At 43.2% G+C, this 19,347-nt stretch overlaps 1 long non-coding RNA gene across 4 annotated transcripts in view; it reads right to left on the bottom strand.

Annotated features, from left to right (window-relative positions):
* Positions 1 to 19,347, bottom strand: part of LOC115303822 — an 88,949-nt gene that overhangs the window by 13,278 nt on the left and 56,324 nt on the right. For 2 of the 4 annotated variants that reach the window (XR_003914259.1, XR_003914260.1), the window contains exon 2: positions 15,325 to 15,498. The exons of 1 other annotated variant lie outside the window; for it this stretch is intronic. This is a non-coding gene — a long non-coding RNA (uncharacterized LOC115303822). Of the gene's footprint in view, positions 1 to 15,324; positions 15,499 to 18,311; positions 18,384 to 19,347 lie in introns of those variants that run through there. One more of the 4 variants, XR_003914261.1, reaches the window with a different exon arrangement.

Below are 19,347 nucleotides of genomic sequence, written 5' to 3'. Positions count from 1 at the left end.
CGAGGACTCGGGGATACAACAGTTTGTAAATAAGCAAAGACTTGGAAAAGGACTGCCTGAGTCCAGAGACGTCCTTCTCCACGTCCCTGGGGAGCAGACTGCTCAAGTCCCAAATATGCCAACCAATAGTTTCTGCTTAAAAGTTGGCTTTGTCTCTGTTTCCTCATTCTGAAGTCCTCCACTAGCAGGAATCTAGAAGGATCATCTAATAGTTCTCCAGCAAAATGGAGAACTATACTCCATTTATACTATATTGTGTACATTATTCTCATTTACACTATACCATTGACACTGAAAGTTTGCCATGTCCTTAGCCACTGATCCTGGTGGCCTGAGGAGGAAGTGCTATACATGCAGCATACAACGGGGCCATGAACATTTGATCGGGCCCCAGAAGACCGGTTCTAATTGTGCATCTGCCTCTCGGGGGCCATGTCACATCAGGCCTCAGGTTCCCCATCTGTCAACCGAGAAGATGGGACTTGATCTTCAAGATGCCTTTCTACTCTGACAATCTGCAAGGCTCAGTCAATACAAATATCTTCGGCCAGAAGGCTATGCTGCTCCAGAGGGCATCCACAGACACAACCGGAGCACAGGGGCTACAACTGAAGCCACAAAGAGTCAGATTAGAGAGAAGGGTTGCCTTCATGACAGGCTACGAAACACAGGAATACCTAGGGAGAGTTTACAGAATTTCTTTCCCAGAAAATATATACCCATCAACTTAGCTAGGATTAGTCTCTCTAATAAGACAGCAAAACACTAAGGACTTGTTCATTTGGAAAGGCACAGCTGAGAATGGACGTGAGTCTAGTGAAGGGAGGCAGGATAGATACTTCTGGTGGGGTAAATTAAACCTGACCTGCCTCCTGCAAAGAGTTGCCAGCATCAAATAAGATAGCGTCTGTGAAAGCATTTTGTTCTGCTGTTGTTGTTTTAATGTTTACTTATTTTTGAGAGCAAGAAAGACAGAGTACCAGAGCAGAGACAGAGGGAGACACAGAATCTGAAGCAGGTTCCAGGCTCTGAGCTGTCAGCATAGAGCCCAATGCGGGGCTCAAACCCATGGACTGCAAAATCATGACCTGAGCCAAAGTCATATACTCAACTGACTGAGCCACCCATTTGCCCCATCTGAAAGCATTTTGTCTGCTGTTTGATGCCAAAGCAAGGACAAGGGATTTGTATTGTGTGCAGAAGCTAAAGGTTCTCTCTCAAGGCCCTAAGGATAAACAAAGGCAGGACTGGAAGCCCCCACCTGACAAGAGTACAGACTGAGAAGTATAATAGACTCCAAACAAAGCTGGAAGATAATTCATAAATAGTGAAGGCTTTGAAGTTAACATCAAGCATCCCACTGTGGCTTAACACAACCAAAAACTTATCAGCACCATCTCCATCACCATCCATCACTCTCTCTATATGCATTTTGCACATTTCTAATCCAATCCTTACCGCACCTTACAGGAGCAGTTCAGGGAGCTATTACCCCATTCTATAGATGACAACACTGAGATTCAAAGGGGTTCCATGAATTACCCAGGGTCATACAGCCAGCGAGTGTCAGAGTGCCTCTTCCAGCTCCAGGTGGAGGCCAATGTCCTCTCTGAGTCTTTGGCTCTCTTCTGTGATTCCTTTCTTCCTTCATGAGTTCATTCTTTCAACAGATATTTAGTAAGCATCTTTGAAACACAGGAAGCAGTTAACTGGAGTGAATTTTCTTTCCAATCTCACTGTGAGATTACAACATCATGCCAACCCTCTGCTCTGAAACCACCCACTGTCATCTCCCTGTCTTGAACATTTCTTCCTATGCCAACAAGGTCTTAAGGATTTGGTCCACCTCTCTCACCTCATCTCTTGCCTCTTCTCATCTCTCTCTCTGTGATCTAAGTACAATAATCTTTCAAGCCCCTAATGATACCAACCAAGCTGATTCCTGTCTCAGAGCCCTTGAACATGCCATTTCTCTGTACACACACGTCCCTACTCTCCTTAGATTTCAGGCCTAAGCTCAAACGTCTTGTTCTCAGAGAGGTTTTTTCTGACCAGTCTATCACATCGTCAATACACACAGGCCCTCCTATCACCACACTCTATTTTCTTTATGGAACTACCATGATTTACAATTTTCTTTATTTTTACTTTTTTTGCTGTCTTTCTCCCCGCCTCTCAGGATTGCAAATTCTAGGAGCGGGGGCCTTCTCTGTCTTGTTCACCGAAGTAGCCTCCTAGCCTATGTTTTACACATAGCAAGCACTCAGGAAATATTTGTTGAATAAAGTCATGAATTACTGGTCCAAATATTTACTACGTGGCAGTCAACTGCAGTGTGTATTCCATGCAGCTATAAGTGAAAAAAGCAAAAACCATCTTTAGGTTCCACTAAAATCTAATCACCTTCAGGGAAAGAATTCCAGCCGCAATAGTCAGATTCACACACAGCGTAAACTAGATGAGAATCCTTCCTTCATTTTTTGTTTTGCTTGTTTGTTTGCATATGGCCTCAGTTTATGAACACAGTTTCTTCAGCTTCCAGGCTCACTTTGGAGCCTCCAGTCTCTGAGAAATGCTGAATATGAGCAAAGTATCAATAAACTGTGAACAGTGGACAGCAACCTCTTCTGAGCAGCCATGAAATTAAAAAAAAAAATGCCGACAGGTCACAGAGGGGGCTGTGTGTCCAGCCTGAGCGCAGACTTCCACCCTGGACTCAGAACCAGACCTACAAGAAATAAATCTGGCAGCTCTCAGCCTGAATTTCTTTCAGTAGCTTTTTTCTTCCCGTTTGGCACCTTTCCCTCGTAACTCCTCACTCTTATTTCCCTCCTGCTCCTCCTCTTCCTTGCTCTTCTGAAAGGAGCCAAAAAACCCATTCACATTAAGGTATAAATGACTGATAACCTCCTGCACACTAAGCAAGAAGGAAGGCACACCAAGGAATAAAGCTACAGTGGAATTCAAAGCATCTACAACAGCTGGTCAGGAGTGTTCTCCTGACCTCTACTTACTCCAGCTCGGGTGTCTTGGAAGAAAGACCTCACAGTCCACCTAGTCATGCTGATAAACATAGAGGTATCTACAGGTAAAAGAGCCCTCCTGCAAGCTGAAGAACAGTAGTCACATGGTCTGAAGATAAATCTGGCGGGAATCTTCAAGAATGACTCTGCCTTGTTTACATCCACCATTGTTGTGAGAAATTTCCATTGGCAGGTGTATCTTAAAGGCATTTGGTTGCAGGACTATTAACTCTTATCTTTTCCCAGTAATATGGGATGTAATTGCAGAGATGAGTGTGGGTTTAATGAACCTTAAGAAATATAATTCTCATTTACAATGCACTTCTTTATAGCTGCAGGCATGGGGATAGTATGCCACCTTCCTTGCTAAGGTTTGAATTATGTAGTATTACTAGGACTCTGAGAACAGTGTAATAAATACAGCTTCCAGGGGGGCCTGGGCGGCTCAGCTGGTTAAGCATCCGACTTCAGCTCAGGTCATATTTTCACGGTTTGTGGGTTCAAGCCCCATGTCAGGCTCTGTGCTGACAGCTCAGAGCCCGGAGCCTGCTTCAGATTCTGTGTCTCGCCCTCTCTCTGTCCCTCCTCCACTTGCATTCTGTCTCTCGCTCTCTCAAAAATAAACATTAAAAAAATTAAAAGATAAAATAGAAGTGAATGTGCAAACTAAGTTTTCAGTCATTTGCTTGGGTTTTCAGTCATTTGGGTCTGCATTATATTCATTTCTTCAAACAAATATTTACTGAGCAGATATCCGTTGGAGAAGGCAGAGATATAGAAACAAACAGCATAGCCCAACAGCCTTGTATTCAAGGAGTTTACATTCTAGTTGAGGAAAGATGGAGAAAAATCAAGTAAGGAAAGCGTAGACAGTGTCTGATAGTGGAAAGTGCTGTGGAATAAAATAAAGCAGCGGGTAGAATGTGGAATGTAAGGTTGGGGCTTGCAATTTATGTAGTCTGCTCAGAGGAGGCTTCACAGAGAAGAAGGGGTTTGAGTACGTGATGGAGGTCGAGATGGGGGAGCAAAGCAGATAAATATCTGGGGACAGTTCATTCCAGGAGTGGAGACACAAGGACAAATGTTTGAAGGTGGCACGTATCACTTATGCTGAATTAATTACAAAAATAAATTAATTTTGTGAAAAACATCAGTCTTATATGTTGTTTGGTGTAATAAATGCCAGAATAAAAGAAAAAAATATCTTTAATCTTTTGAAAGAGAATCATGATAACCCTGGATAACAGTTCATTCTGCTAAGGTGCCAGCAATGCTTTCTATCTTGATCCAGATGGGATTCAAAGCTTAAAATCACCTGCTGTACACTTAGGTTTGTGCACACCACTCTATGAAGTTAAACTTCATTTTTAAAAAGTTAGTTTTTATTTGTTTGTTTAAAGTTTATTTATTTATTTTGAGAGAGCCAGAGATAACACGAGCAGGGGAGGGGCAGAGAGAGAGGGAGAGAGAGAAAGAATCCCAACCAGGCTCTGCACTGTCCTCACAGAGCCCAATGTAGTGCTTGAACTTATGAACTGTGAGATCATGACCTGAGCCAAAACCAAGAGACAGCCACTTAACCGACTGAGCCACTCAGGTACCCCAAAGGTTTTTGGCTTTGGTATTTTTTAAAGAGTCTTTAGATTTCACCTCTGGCCTCTGAAGTTCCATATTTACAAGATGTGTAATACATAATATTTCTTGGTTCCTTCTTTGCCAGCTCTGCTCAAGGCCACAAGTGTCACTCAGAAAAACAAAAGCTTAAAAAGAATAGAGTTCAAGTCTTTGCTTTGCTGTATGATTTTGGGAGAGGTGATCACTCTCTCTGGGTCTGAGTTTTTTAGGCAATGAAATAGGGCTGACAGTGATGGTATCCACCTTACAGAGTAACTGGAAACCCAACACAAGGTAAAGTCTGTGGAAGTTTTTGTTTTTAACAGGGTAGGAAAAATATTGCCACCCCAAAAGGTGTCTTTGGCATGTGGATTATTTTAGGTTAATTATTTTTAAGAAACGGAAGACTCAAGAAGATGCTTGAACTTCCCCCTAAGTGTCCCCCCAAATTTAGAGGACTTACTCTAACTAAAAGGAAAGGAAGCTATCACCACAGAGAACTACAGTATCTTATGATCTAGGTGTGGCAAACAAGAATTTAGCAAAGCCTATTTGTTAAAATGCCTCTCTGACTCCCATTGTTTCTGTAGGGTCCAGCAAACATTTGTTTACCAAACTCTTGGTCTTTTCCTCTTCTTCTGAATTTTCTTCTTTCCCTTATGAAGTCCCAGACTCTTACCCCTTTCTCCTTAGTTCCTGATTTCTGATAAGCCTCAACCGTCTGACTGCCTGTGGGCTTCAGACTCTTATGCAGCCCTAGTTTGTCTGAAATTAAACTTTCTCCTGTAATGTCTCATGTCAATTTTCTTCTTAGACCAGCCAAAAGAATCTTGAAGATGAGAGGATAACTTTTCCTTCCCGACAGCAACAAGACCACAGAAATCTTACTAACCATTGTAATGATCATACAGCCCATGCTTCAGTGGGAGTGCCCGCCAGGTCACTGCTGTGGTCAGGGACTACCTGGGCTATTGCTCTTGTGCTTGTCACCCTCTGCTGGGCACTGAGTACCGCATGGTTGGGCAGGTCCTCAGCCACAGGGCCTCCTACAGTAAGGGGGCAAAACGAGTCCTGTTACTTTGGGGTGAATACTCTGTTGAGAACTGATGGGGTTCAGTTGAGGTGGGGTTTAAGGTGATGGTAGGGTTCAGAAAGAAAGAATTCTTGAAGACATCTTTTGCAAAAAGTTAACTTTATTAAAGCATGGGGACATGACCCCTAGGCAGGAAAGGCTGCCCGGGGGTTACAAAGAGTGACTGTTTATATACCAAGAAGTTGGGGGAGATAAACTCTGGAGGAAGTTTTTTAAGGGCTTTTCATATGCTAAAAGCTCACAGTTTACTGAAGTCTTAGGTCTTGTCAGACTAAGGTTTTCCCCTCTAGCAAAGCATTAACATTAAGACAGTAGAGAAAAGTTATACTCTGTTTTTGCCTTAAGTATTTGTCAATGGGCTGCAGGTTATAAGGAAATTTAATTTTACCTGCCATTTTCTTCTTGCCTTGGTTCCCCTTATCCCTATGGAGGGGAAGGTGATGTTAGGGCTCCATGAAATGGAGTCTACTGGTTTCTGGAGATAAGCTATTGATTAGATTGTCTTTTTCTTGTAATTTACTAAGATATTTATAAACTGATAGGGACTCATGTCCTGTATGACTGGATCTCTATCACTTAACTATGTAGTGTTTTCCTTTTTTTCCTTGTTCTTGGGTAGCCAGGAGTGCCTGAGGAAGATCATATATATCCCATTTGGGGCAGGTGGGGATGCTGGCTTGTACTTTGCCCTCATCCTGCCATGTGCTCCCTCATCAGAAGGACCAAACTAACTTACGTAGTGTAAGAGTCACCTTAAGGTGGTGACCGAGTGGCCATTTCTCTGGGGGCTGGAGGAGAACACGTGCACAGACGACCCCCGCCCCTCACCTGCAGACCTGGAAGGTCCCGAGCCAGTTTGAAAACAGCCAATCATGAAGCTCCAGCTTCCCATCACCCTGACAGACGAGGCAACCTATTCCATCCCACCGCGTCCTTGAAATGCCCTTATTTGATAATCTGCCCTCCCAAGATCAAACCCAGAACCTCTTCACCCATAAAACCCCCTGCCCATCACCTATCAGGCGCGACCTCCCTGACTCCCCACTCCCGGGGTCATGGGACCTCGCCTGGGAATGGCAGATCCCAATAAAGGCTTTCTTGGCTCCATAACCTGGCCTCTTTCTTTCCTCCCATCTCTGTCTCCATCTATTAAATCTTACACGTAGGGTTTACTTAGTGACCCTTCTTAAGAAGTTACCACCATCTCAACCTTTCTGGACTCAGACATGAGTTCCCTGGGTGGGGACATCAATGTGAGAGTTGGTAAAGTTATTTCATATGTATGGACTCACAAAATGGAGGCCACCCTAGTGGCCTCACCCAGGCCACAAATCTAAACCCTAGTCAACCCGTCCTTTGCGGAAGCATCTCTCAGAGGGAATGGGACATAGCCCAGTCACAATCCTTCAGCTCAACTTTAGCTAGCTCATCTTACCCCAGAAAATAGGACCTATTAGCCAATCATGCCATTTCTGCCTTACCTCTTCTCAGGCTCTGTAAAACTCAGACTTGTCCCAGATGCCTTGGGAAGTGTCCCCCTACCTATGAGGCACTATTACCCCCCACCCCAATCCATGGAATATTTTCCCTTGAATGCAGGACATCAGACTCACTACTAATTTGCTTTAGTGTTGTCACTGGGCAGAGGAGAAGGCCCTGCTGTGCTGAGAAGCGCACCTTCCTGTGCCCTGCCGTTAGATCACACCTGCTCCCCTACTTCCATTAGTGTGGGTTTTCTGACGACGGACTCCAGGCCAGGAGGCAATAATGGGGAGCATTTTCAGTAGATAATTTAGAAACAGTAATGAAACAGAAGACAGTGGACGTAACATGTGCCTGCATTCCTAAACAAAGTCATTGAGAAAATGCTCCATGTCCCACCAGACCTCATATTGGTCTCAGTTCTACATAGTTGTTATGATTACTGTTGAGTTTATACACACTTATATGATCCAAATTAGCCCATTTTTAGTGAACATTGTATTTTATATGGCAGTTAGTTTCCGAAATCCCAGTTATACAGTCCTGTTCTCCTGACCCGCCCTACCCCTGAGGACTCAGCCACAGGACTATTTCCAAGGGTATGTTTGCAAGGGCAAAATGGCTCAGAGTTGTTGGAATCTCCTCCAGACACATCTCATATCTTTGCTCCCTGTGGTATCATATCTTCTCACATTTAAGCCATTGATTTGAAATAAATGGTGTGATACATTTATATTTTGGTGTTTGTCCACAGTTCCTGGCTCAGCTCCCCAAACCCTTGGAATTTCCTGAGCAGATAAGTGCAATGGAGCATCTTTTGTTACAATATTTGGTCTTTTGTCCTCAGTTCCTGAAATCACTTCAGAGCCATAAAGGTGAAATGGGTGCCTTGTTATTCATAACAAGCCCCTTTCCACCACAACTGGGTTCATGTTAATGAGGTAACTTTTGGATGGGGGCTGGTTGCCAGGGAAACCAACCAGGCTTTGAGGGTTGGCATTTTCAGTCTCACCCCTTCCTCCTATACCTCTAGGGAGTGAGGCCAGAGGTTGAGGCAATCACCAACGGTCAATGATTTAATCAATCAAGCCTATGGAACAGTACCTCCATAAAAAACAAAAAAGGAGGGTTTCAGAGGGTTTCCAGGCTGGTGAACCAGATTGCACCCATGAACTGGGAGAATGGCACTTCCCAAATTCTACTGGCCCAGAAGCTCTGGTGTTAAAGGTCCTTCTAGACCTCACCCCATGGATTTTTTTTATCTGACTGTAGATTCATATCCTTTAATATCCCTGGTAACATACCAGAATCTAGCAAGAAAACTGGTATCCTGAGCTCTGTGAGTTTCTCCCCCAAATTAATCAAACCCAAGGAGGGGAATCATACATTCCTCTGATTTATAGCCAGTTGGTTAGAAGCACAGGTAAAATCTGAACCTGAGATTGGCATCCAAAGCGGGGTGAGTTCTGTGGGGCTGAGTTCTTACCCATGGGACCTGCCACTATCTCCAGGTAGACAGTGTTAGAACTGAGTTAAATTTGTGAGACACTCAGTCAGTGCCCACTGAGAGCTGGAGAATTACTTCATGGCACTGAATAAAACCCCACACACTGGAAAAGGTAACAGAGTAGTGAGTGTAGAGGCAGTAAAGATTTAGAGTCTTATTTGTGTTTAAATTCTAAAACTGTAGAACACAGTGTGAACTGCAAGGTGTAGTATTTTCTTTGGTAACAGTTCATTTCAGACCATGCATAAAGTATGTTACTAAATTTGGATACCTTTAATATTATTGTTTATCTTTTTTAAATTATCTTAAAACTGGAGAACTAATCAAGAAAATGTTATTATGGGAAATAATTTTGAGGTATAGAGGGAGGGAGTGCATAAAAAAAAAAAGATCTATTCCAGGTGTCAAATATACTAAGCACAAGACATCTGGGTGGTTCAGTTGGTTGAGTGTCCGACTCATGGTCTCAGTTCAGGTCATGACCTTGGGGTCATCCATTGACCTCCACTTTGGGCTCTGTTCTGGGCACGAAGCTTACTTAAAAAGAAAAATCCACTAGGCATACCAAAGACCGTACCAAATACTGAATTCCAATCATGGATAAATTTGTCCTCAAGCTGTGTGTTTTCCTATGTTATTGTATTACTGTCATTGTTATTGTTATTTGAAGATTTTATTTTTAAGTAATCTCTACACCCAATGTGGGGCTAAAACTCACAACTCTGAGATCAAGAGTCTCATGCTCTACCAATTGAGCCAGCGAGGCACCCTTCTCATACATTATTATTGCTACCTTTTTAGGATAGTTTCAGATAGAACCCCATTAGGATGCAAGGGAGTGATGTAGATACATACAAGATCTTTGGAGTTATTCATTCACTTAAAAAAAACCACACACAACACTGATAGAGCACCTTTATCCATGCTTGGCATGCTCAGAGCACTGCACTTGACCCTAAAGAAGGTTAGAGAGCTGAGGAAACTAAGATTTCCCTTTTAATTCCAAAACTGAGAAAAATAGCAATAGATCAATGTTAAATATCTTAGTCTTTAAGTGGCTACAATTATGGTATCATTTAAAAAATACACCTATTTAAAAAAGGGATATATAGGAGGAAAGCACACATTTATAATGTAGTAGTTGATAAAGAGAAAGCCCATTTATGTTATATTATATATTTATAAGATGAGTCCTAACGTGCTGTTGAAAGACCAGTAATTGTAGAGAAACTCCCTCATAATGGTGAGCAACGCATGCTCCAACACCATCCAGGCATTTAGAGAACCTCTTGACGTGTCTCTGGAACATGTTGTAAAGTGCATTTTCCTGATTTATTTAATAAAAGCAATTCTTGCTCATTATTCCTCTTATTATCATTGGTAATAATAATAACAGGGTGTTTGAACATGTTACTTTAGTTCTGGGATTGGCCAGAAGGGAAGCTTATATCCTACTGTTTATTACTCATCTAATAGTGGGGACCTATAAACCAACAGGGGTGTTCACAGGATGGAGAGGAGACGCTGCCTTAGGGGATGGGGGAAGGGTGACTAGTGCCACAGGTGTATCTGCAGGGGGAAGAGCTCCTCATATCTGTGTCTTTTCCCCACAATAACAATGTTGAGAAGATGCTGGTCTGGCCATTCTCTTAGACTGCATCTGAAGGATGTCAAACATCACAGGTGGAAATGATCCAAAATTGATGCAGTCTTTGCTTTTGAACCCATCTCTGCCATTGTGGAGATGTGAGCCCACATTCTTTCTGTGACATGGAGGCACCAGGATGGCCTCCTTCATTAGACTTTTGAAGACACTGCTTAACAGAAAGAGCCACAACATGCAGGAAGATAAAGTCTCTTATTTTGGACTATGATCTAGAAAAGGCAAGGGTGGCAAAAACCATCAGATGTTGAAGCCACTGCCTCTGTCAGAGCATAGGTGGAAAATTTCTCCCTGGGAACACCTAGGTGGCTCAGTTGGTTAAGCGTCCGACTTTGGCTCAGGTCATGATCTCGCAGTCAGTGAGTTCGGGGCCTATGTCAGGCTCTGTGCTGACAGCTCAGAGCCTGGAACCTGCTTCAGATTCTGTGTCTCCCTCTTTCTCTGCCCTTCCCTCGCCTGTACTCTGTCACCCTGTCTCTCGAAAATAAATAAACATTTAAAAAAAGTTTCTCCCTGGTAACTAGCAATTTCACACTGTGCTGGAGTCTACAAGAGGCTTAGCCTCATGTCATTTTACCTGTCACAGGCCTGACTTCCTGTAGAACATAGGTTCAATCCTCCTTGTCCTGGACACAAAGGAGCTGCAGTTCAACTGGGGACATCAGGAAAAGGAGGCCCCAGCATCGACCTGATCTGACATTCTGCTCCACCATTTACTAGAGGTGGGGACTGAAGTGTTTGCTCAAATATGTGGAGCTCCATTTTCCTCATCTGTATAATGTAAACCATAATGTCAAGCATACCTGCCAGTTATGAGGCTGAGGCAAAAGCATATGTCCAACAACTAGCACTCAATGTCCTTCTCATTATAGTCCATCCCAGGGTGGGTGGTGGCACTCAGTGCTCTTCCCCATTGCTCAAAGCCTTAAGAGAGTCTCCTTTCTTTTTTTTTTTTTTAAATGCTCTTTATTTATTTTTGAGAGACAGTGTGAGCAGGGGAGGGTCAGAGAGAGAGGGAGATACAGAATCGGAAACAGGCTCCAGGCTCTGAGCTAGCTGTCAGCACAGAGCCCGACACGGGGCTGGAACCCACGACCGTGAGATCTGACCTGAGCCGAAGCCAGACATTTAACTGACTGAGCCACCCAGGCGCCCCGAGAGTCTCCTTTCTGAAATCCAGTAAAGGTCCGAGGAAGGAAAGTGAATTGGATGATTTTCATTTATTTCCTCCCAAGGAACTTAAAGATAAATCTGACCAAGATATTTATGGAATTTATGGGCAAAGTATAATAACTTTCATGATTAGGTAGAGAAACTGAGGCTTGGAGAAATTAGGGAATTGCTCAAAATTATGTAATAAGCTGGAGCTGCTATTCTGAGAGTATCAGAGCTGGGCACGTTCATTTGTTTATTTTCCCTTTAAGGGTCCTTCCACTATTACCATGTTGGTGAACAAGAAAATTCTTTCTGCAGTATGAGTAAAATGAATTAGAACCAATATTGGTAAACAGAACTCTTTATAGTTTACAAATCATTTTCAGAAGAAATATTTCTCTAATTTTATAATCTAAAATTTCAAAAGTAATGCTTTCAAGATAAGTATTACTATTATCATTTACAAATGAAACTGAAATACTGAAATGTTCCCTGACCTGTCTGAAGTCATGGAGTTCAAATAAGTAGAGCCCAGATCAGTGTGGCTCCAAACATGGTTCCATCACTATGCATGTAATGTGAAAATTATATGGGTATTTTGCTTAAAGTGTACTTCCCTGCCCTCACATCCCTCACACCTGGCCCCTTTATCTTTTCTCTCAGTCCATGAGGCTTCCAACTTTCAAATCCTTGCTCCATTGTTCAGTTTGACTTGATTCATACCTTCCTTTCAAATCCAAGGTATCCTGATTCTTCACCTCTCCTGTGTGCTCCAGACTTTCTGAGAGCGTGCTGTGAGGCATGAGCTTATAGATTCCTACTTTATCATCTGACTTTATTTTTTTTAATGTTTTATTTATTTTTGAGACAGAGATATTCAGAGCATAAGAGGGAGAAGAGCGGAGGACAAGGAGACACAGAATCTGAAGCAGGCTCCAGGCTCTGAGCTGTCAGCACAGAGCCTGAAGCAGAGCTCGAACCCACAAACGTGAGATCATGACCTGAGCTGAAGTCAGAGGCTTAACTGACTGAACCACCCAGGCACCCCTATTGTCTGACTTTAAAACTCAGTCCTCCATAAGAGATAATCCAAGATTTGTGGGCCTTGAAGTTTATGCAATTTGGGGGGCCCTCTATAGGCAAGAAAAACAAAATTAGGTACAGAGGCTTGGAAGAAGCCCTTCTTTGTGAGGGGCCCTAAAACCCATGCTTCCACAGTTCATAGCAGATGACTAACTCTGTGTTTGTCCCCAAAGATACAACTCCAGTCAGGTTACTCATTAAGTGAGTCTGTCTGGGGCCAAAGGCCGAGCCTGCAAGCTTACCCATTTACCTCTCACAGCATGGTCAAGAAGGTGTGATGGTTTCCATTTTACAATTCTATTCTTCTCTAATTTATTATTTTCCAATCAAAGTTGGAGTTTCTTAAGCCCAAGGAGCCTGCTTTCTATTTCTTGGTAGGACTCCTCACTAAGCTCAGCACAATCTTGAGCTCAGAAATGTTTTATGAATGGATAGATGTTGAATAGAATGAATAGATGGGTGAATAGAGTACATGTTCCATAAGTACTTTTTGAATTTGTAGCAGAAAATGTAATGGTGTTAATAATTACCACTTATTGAGTATCTATTATGATCCAGTCACTTGTCATACGTTATTTCTTGTCATAGCAATCCTGCAGGGCGGGAGTTATGATCTCTAATTTATAGCTGAAGAGACTGAGGTTCTTCGTGGTTAAGTCACTTGCCCAAGCTTAGACAGAAAGTGGCAGAGCCAGAACCCGTCACTCTAAAGCCCAAGTTCTTTCCACCTCACACCACGCCTTTGAAGTGAGAACAAAGATACTTCCATCAAGTGAAGTGTTTGGCTGGGCACCTGCTCATCATGTCTGCCTCACCTGTGAATGAGGAAGTGAAGGCAAGTCCCTCCCTGCTTCAGCAGGCTTTGTCTCCTGCTTCCCCTGGTCCCCCTGGACATTGGACACACACTTCCCAGTAACATACTAGTCGCACGAATTTGAACAGTGGGCAAAAATTCTCTCAATGGGTCTTCAGTAAGAAGTAGAATTATAAACCTTAACTTGGCGAACAAAGCAACTATGCCTAGGAGACTAGAGCGCTGGGGTCCATACTGGTGAACGTTTCCTGGGCTCTAGTAGAGAAGGGGGAGGCAAGCCAGAGAGTTGGTGCTTTTGCCTTCTGCCCCAGACCGCTCTGCAGATAAACCAGCAGAAAGATGCCCTTTGTGGGAAGACTCTGTGATCATAGGAGAATTGTGAGGATGAATGCCAGATTCCCACCAAGTGCTGGTAATGAGGAGATCTGTCTTGGGCAATTTTTATATGATGAAAATGTAGTGGTGCTTTTAAGAGGTTTCAAGAGCCTTAGGCAAAAGATGCTCTGATAACTTTGGAATGAGGTGCTCAAAGGCTTCCACCTCCATTATGCCATTGAAGTCTCTGTAGCCCTTTCAGGGTGAGGAGCGAGGCAGTCAAAGTAATTCCCATTTTATAGAGGGGAAATTGGGAGCCCAGGATCACAGAACCCAGGAGGTCACTGTATTCATTCTATATTTGGCATAGTATGTGATTGTTCCAAATACAAGAAGTTTCTAGAGGACAAGGTGAACTAGTCTCTTTCTTTTGAATTCTACTCTAGTTCAATTTGGTATTCTAAGAATGCTGGTTGGTGCTGGGGAAAGTGGTTATGTGAAAATGGTGACAATGACCATGGTGACTGTGGTTAACAGTGAGAACTGAATTCATGTAGGTGTGACAGCATGAAGGACACTAGGTAATTCACCTGTCCCCAAATCCTTGAGTACTGTGGTCCAAAGACCTGGCAGATTTCTTCCAGCTCTGTGACACATCACGCATGATGTGACCCACAAAAAAGGAGGGGTGGGGATATTGGAATCAACATGTTCTTCAGTTTTAACCCAGGTCTACAGTCCATGATTCCAGAATTCCAGGCCATTCTCCAAGCTAGCCAGTCAATAACTGATTCCTGTAGGAATGTCTGGATTTGTCTGGAGCACTGGCAAATGAGGATATGTACTGCTCAGCTCCTCTTTTAAGAAAGAACTTGAAGAGTGTGTCTGGCTAATGGGTGCCAGATTTTAGCTTCCTTGGGGTTCACTTCAACTTCCTTGGAGGAGCCAGGTGAGAACAAGGTAGTTGTATAAAGACCCAGTGATTTCACACCAATGTGGGAATCCTTGGTTGGGCAGTCCTTGCTCTGCATCTCCCCATAGAGCTGGCAGAGACTTTAGGTGTGCATCTTATGGGTCCCTCTGTCCAATTCTGCTTGCTTTCCTTCTTTCACACATAATCCTCCCATAACGCTTTGCACTCTTAACTCTACCTCAGCATCTGTTTCCTGGGGAATCCAACCAACATACCTCCCTTAACTTTCAAAAAATACTGGTACTTAGTGCTGAAATGAAACTAGAAATGTTAAGATCTTGCACCTGATAGGAGGAAAAGGAAGAACCCAGGCCACAGGTCACCAGGGGAAGAATAGCCTAAGAGACCAGAGGCGTGCATGGCAGTGGCTGGCCCCAGAACTAAATATGGCCCCATCAGGCTGCCTTGTAAGCGCAGCTAACTGTATCCAGGGGGTAATGCCAAGACACCAAGCTTTCACTCTACCATCTAAGGAGGGAGTGAATAGAAAGGTAAGGCTTTTTGCAGACTAAGTTACTTTGAAGCTTGAATGAATTACTACTCTGAGCCTCAGATTCCCCATATGTAAAGTAGGACAAGTAACACACGTTGTTAAGGGTTACCTTTCATTTGATCCAGGGTAAATCTCTTCTCAAGACCCATGTCTGAATGAAATGCATTAATCTTCTTGCCCTGGAATTTGTGCCTTGATGAAGAGACAAGGACTCGAGTCCTTGTCCAGTGCCAACCCATGTCTGAATACAAGCCTTCCACTCCTTTTCACAGCCAGAGTTTACCTGAGTATAAGGGGAAAGATACATATCAGCACTCCTCCGTGTATGATCCAGAGGAAACTTTTTGCTGGGAAAGAGAGCAGCTCCAGTCTAACTTGGTCCCTACATGGTTTGGTTAACCCCAAAGGTGAATTCAATCTGGGAGGTGCAGAATCTCTAGCCTCCAGAAGTTCTGGTTCTGTACTCTCAGGGCTGAGCAATTTTTACAGGTTTCAGGGGTCAAGAACCAGGTGTATTTTAAAAATACACTTTTTAGTTAAAGTAGGATGTATAATAAGAAAAGTACATAAATCAAAATGCTCAACCTAATTAGTCATCAGGGAAATGCAAATGAAACCACAACGAGATACCACTGCACACCCATTAGGATGGCTATAATCAAAAAGACAGATAACAACAAGTATTGGTGAGGGTGTGGAGCAATCAAACCCTTATACGCTGCTCGTGGGAAAGTAAAATTGTGCAACCCCTGTGGAAATTGTTTTCTGGCAGTTCCTCAAAAAGTTCAGCATAGGGTTATCATATGACCCAACACTTCCACTCCTCGGTGCATACCCACAAGAAATGGAAACGTTTCTACACAAACACTTGCACATTAATCTTATAGCCCATTATTCATAATAGCCATAAGGTGGAAACAACCCAAATGTCTACCAGCTGATAAACTGATAAATAAAAGTGGTACATCCACACAATGGAATAACATTTGGCCATAAAAAAATAAAGTACTGATTCATGCCAAAATGCAGATGAATCTTGAAAATACTACACTACATGAAAAAAAGCCAGTTGCAAAAGACCACATATTACATACCATTTATACTAAATGTGCAGAACAGACAAATACATAAAGACAGAAAGTAGATTAGTAATTGCTTCATTCTGAGAAGGAGGGGTCTAGAGGAAGATGATAGCTAAAGGGTACAGTTTTCCTTCTGTGGCGATGAAAAGGTTCTAAAATTGACTACATTGGGGGTCCTGGATGGCTCAGTTGGTTAAGCTTCTGACTTTGCCTCAGGTCATGATCTTGCAGTCTGTGAGTTCAAGCCCCACCCTGGGCTCTGTGCTGACAGCTTAGAGCCTGGAACCTGCTTCAGATTTTGTCTCCTTCTCTCTCTGCCCCTTCCTTGCTCACATTCTGTCTCTCTCTCTCAAAAATAAAAAAATAAACATTAAAAAATAATAAATAAATAAATAAAATTGACTATAGTGATTGTATATATCTGTATACACTAAAAACTATTGAATTGTATAATTTAAGTGGATGTATTCTCTGATATGTGAATTGTATCTCAATAAAACTGTTTTTTTAAATGTTTAGTTCAAAAGAAAATGTCCAACTCAATGAATTATTCAAAAATGAATAACTTGGGGCTCCTTGGTGACTCAGTCAGTTAAGCTTCTGACTCTTGATTTCAGCTCAGATCATGCTCTCACAGTTCATGAGTTTGAGCCCCACATGGGGCTCTACACTGATAGCATGGAGCCTGCTTGGAATTTTTGCTCTCTCCCTCTATCTCTGTCCCTCCCCAACTTGTTCTCTCTATCTTTCTCTCTTCTCTTCCTTCTCTACCTCTTCTTCCCCTTCCTCCTCCTCTTCCTCCTCTTTTACCTCCTCCTTCTCCTCCTGTGCCAGCTCTTTCTCTCAAAAATAAATAAATAAACATTAAAAAATGAATAACTCATGTAACCATCACCTAGGTCAAGAAATGGAACATCCTGGAGACACCTGGGTGGCTCAGTTGGTTAATGTCAGGCTCTTGGTTTTTGCTCAGGTCATGATCTCATAGTTTGTGGGTTTGGGCCCAGATCAGGCTCCTCACTGACAGTGCGGAACCTGCTTGGAACCCTCTCACTCTGTACACAGCCCCACTGCTCTCCCTTGCTCTCTCAAAATAAACAAACTTTAAAAAAATATTTAAAAAAAGAAATAGAATATTCTAGAACCCCAAAAACCCCCTACCTCCTGTGAAGAGATGTATTTTTTGTGGATTTATTTAGTTCCCTATCTCCAGAAATCATACTGCACATCTCTGGAATAGGTCATTTGGTGTGGTTAGTATTAACTTCCAGTGGGTCTGTAATAAAACATGGGGACTTCCCTGATGATGTTTCTCAGGAAGCACACTGTTAAGTTCCTGGGTCCCATTTTAAGGAGGGCACTGACACATCTGTCCTCATCTCAAAGATAAGGGCAGCGTGGGGAGAGGACCAGTTCAAGTGAGAAACAGCTGAGGAGCCAGGTCTGTTAGCCAAGAGAAAAGACAATCCTGGGGGAACCTCATTGTTGTCTTCCTCTATGAAAGTGTTGACATGTGAAAGTGAAGGCACCTGTGCTGTGTCACCCCTACTGGACATCTGAGAGCAGGAGCAGGGAAGCCCCACCAAGCACAGTGTCCAGCACTACCTTTGGTACCCCACACAGACATCATCAAAATCAGTTACTGAGGGCCTGGCATGCGTCAGGCATTTTCTCAAGTCTGTGCAAAGACCTTGTCAGATGGATGTAATTATCCACATTTTGAAAATGAAGAGTTAACTCGCTGGAGAAGAGTTCCTGATGGGAACAGATGGCACAATGTGATCTTCTCCAGCCCCAGCACCTTCATCCTGCTTTGAATGAATGTACAAAATGGCCCCCAAAAGTATCATAAGAAGCTGTCTGGATGAGGGGGAAAGGAAATCATGAGGGACAGAGAGTTTCCCACACTGGTTGTAGGTGTGGTCTTTGGAGCTGCAAGGCTCCTTAGCCTGTCCTTGACCACTCCCCATAACCATGCTTGAGACACTAAAGCTGAAGGAAAGGGTTTTCTTACTTTGACTCCAAAATCCGTTCCCAGAGACCAAGGAACAACTCCCCCCAAAACAAATTAAGCATGGAATCAGAGAGACACAGGGAGACGAGGACCTTCCAGGAAGGAAGGAGAAAGAGGGAGGATACCAACATGTCATAAAGGAGCTATGGTAATTGAGATGATGCTGTCCCAGTGGGTGGTCCTGCCTTCTTCTTGGAAATTCAAATTTCAGATTCTACTCGTCCTGAAGGCCTACTGCCATGTACTATGTGCTAAGCTGGATACTTTCCTTCATGGCAACCCCCGGGGAACCCCATAGCAACCCTGAGAAACATGCAACATCATCCCTTTTAAAGACAATGAAACCAAGGCTAGGACCAGCAGCTGCATGAACCTCTTAGTGAAACGGTCTAAAAAGACTATCGGGTTTATTCATGGCTTCTCATTTAACTTGCTCATCTGAGATGACCCACACACAACACCTTTTCCCAGGCCTCAGTTTCCCAATCTGTAAGCATAGAGCATGGGGCTAGGGCTGCATAGTAGCTTGAAGAAATGGTCTGAAAAGAACAAAGAAAGTGCTCTTCGAAATATGAGTCTTTGCGGGAGCACCATTTGAGTGCAGCCCCTGGTTTTGGCTTCAATTGCTCAGAGTTGACCATACAGAAAATTACTCAGATGGCTGAGATTTGGGCAGCTGGTGTCAAAAGACCTGACAAAGTTGTTCTAGATGTGAAAGCTAAGTCTCCATGCCCCAAAAGTCTCAACGTTTCTGTCTCTGAAGCTCTGGTCAAATCTGTGTGTCATAAATTTCAGTTTCCTTTGACAGAGGTGGGGAGCTGGTGGGTGGGGGAAACCTGCTTTTTTCCTCAGATGCTGTAATGCATACTTAACAGACGTGCAATTATGATCACCCAGTGAGGGTTCTGACAGCTTCTCGACTTCTGAACATTAACCCGGCAACCCACGCCACATCCCTGCAGCCTGGCCCTGGTCCAGGCTTCTGAGTCTTATCTGTCAGACCCTTAATAAAAACAGGAACCGGATCCTTAATGAC

The sequence above is a fragment of the Suricata suricatta genome, chromosome 10 (assembly GCF_006229205.1).
Source record: "Suricata suricatta isolate VVHF042 chromosome 10, meerkat_22Aug2017_6uvM2_HiC, whole genome shotgun sequence".
NCBI lineage: Eukaryota > Metazoa > Chordata > Mammalia > Carnivora > Herpestidae > Suricata > Suricata suricatta.
The sequence above is the reverse complement of the archived record's forward strand: the minus strand, read 5'-3'. Positions and strand labels throughout refer to the sequence as shown.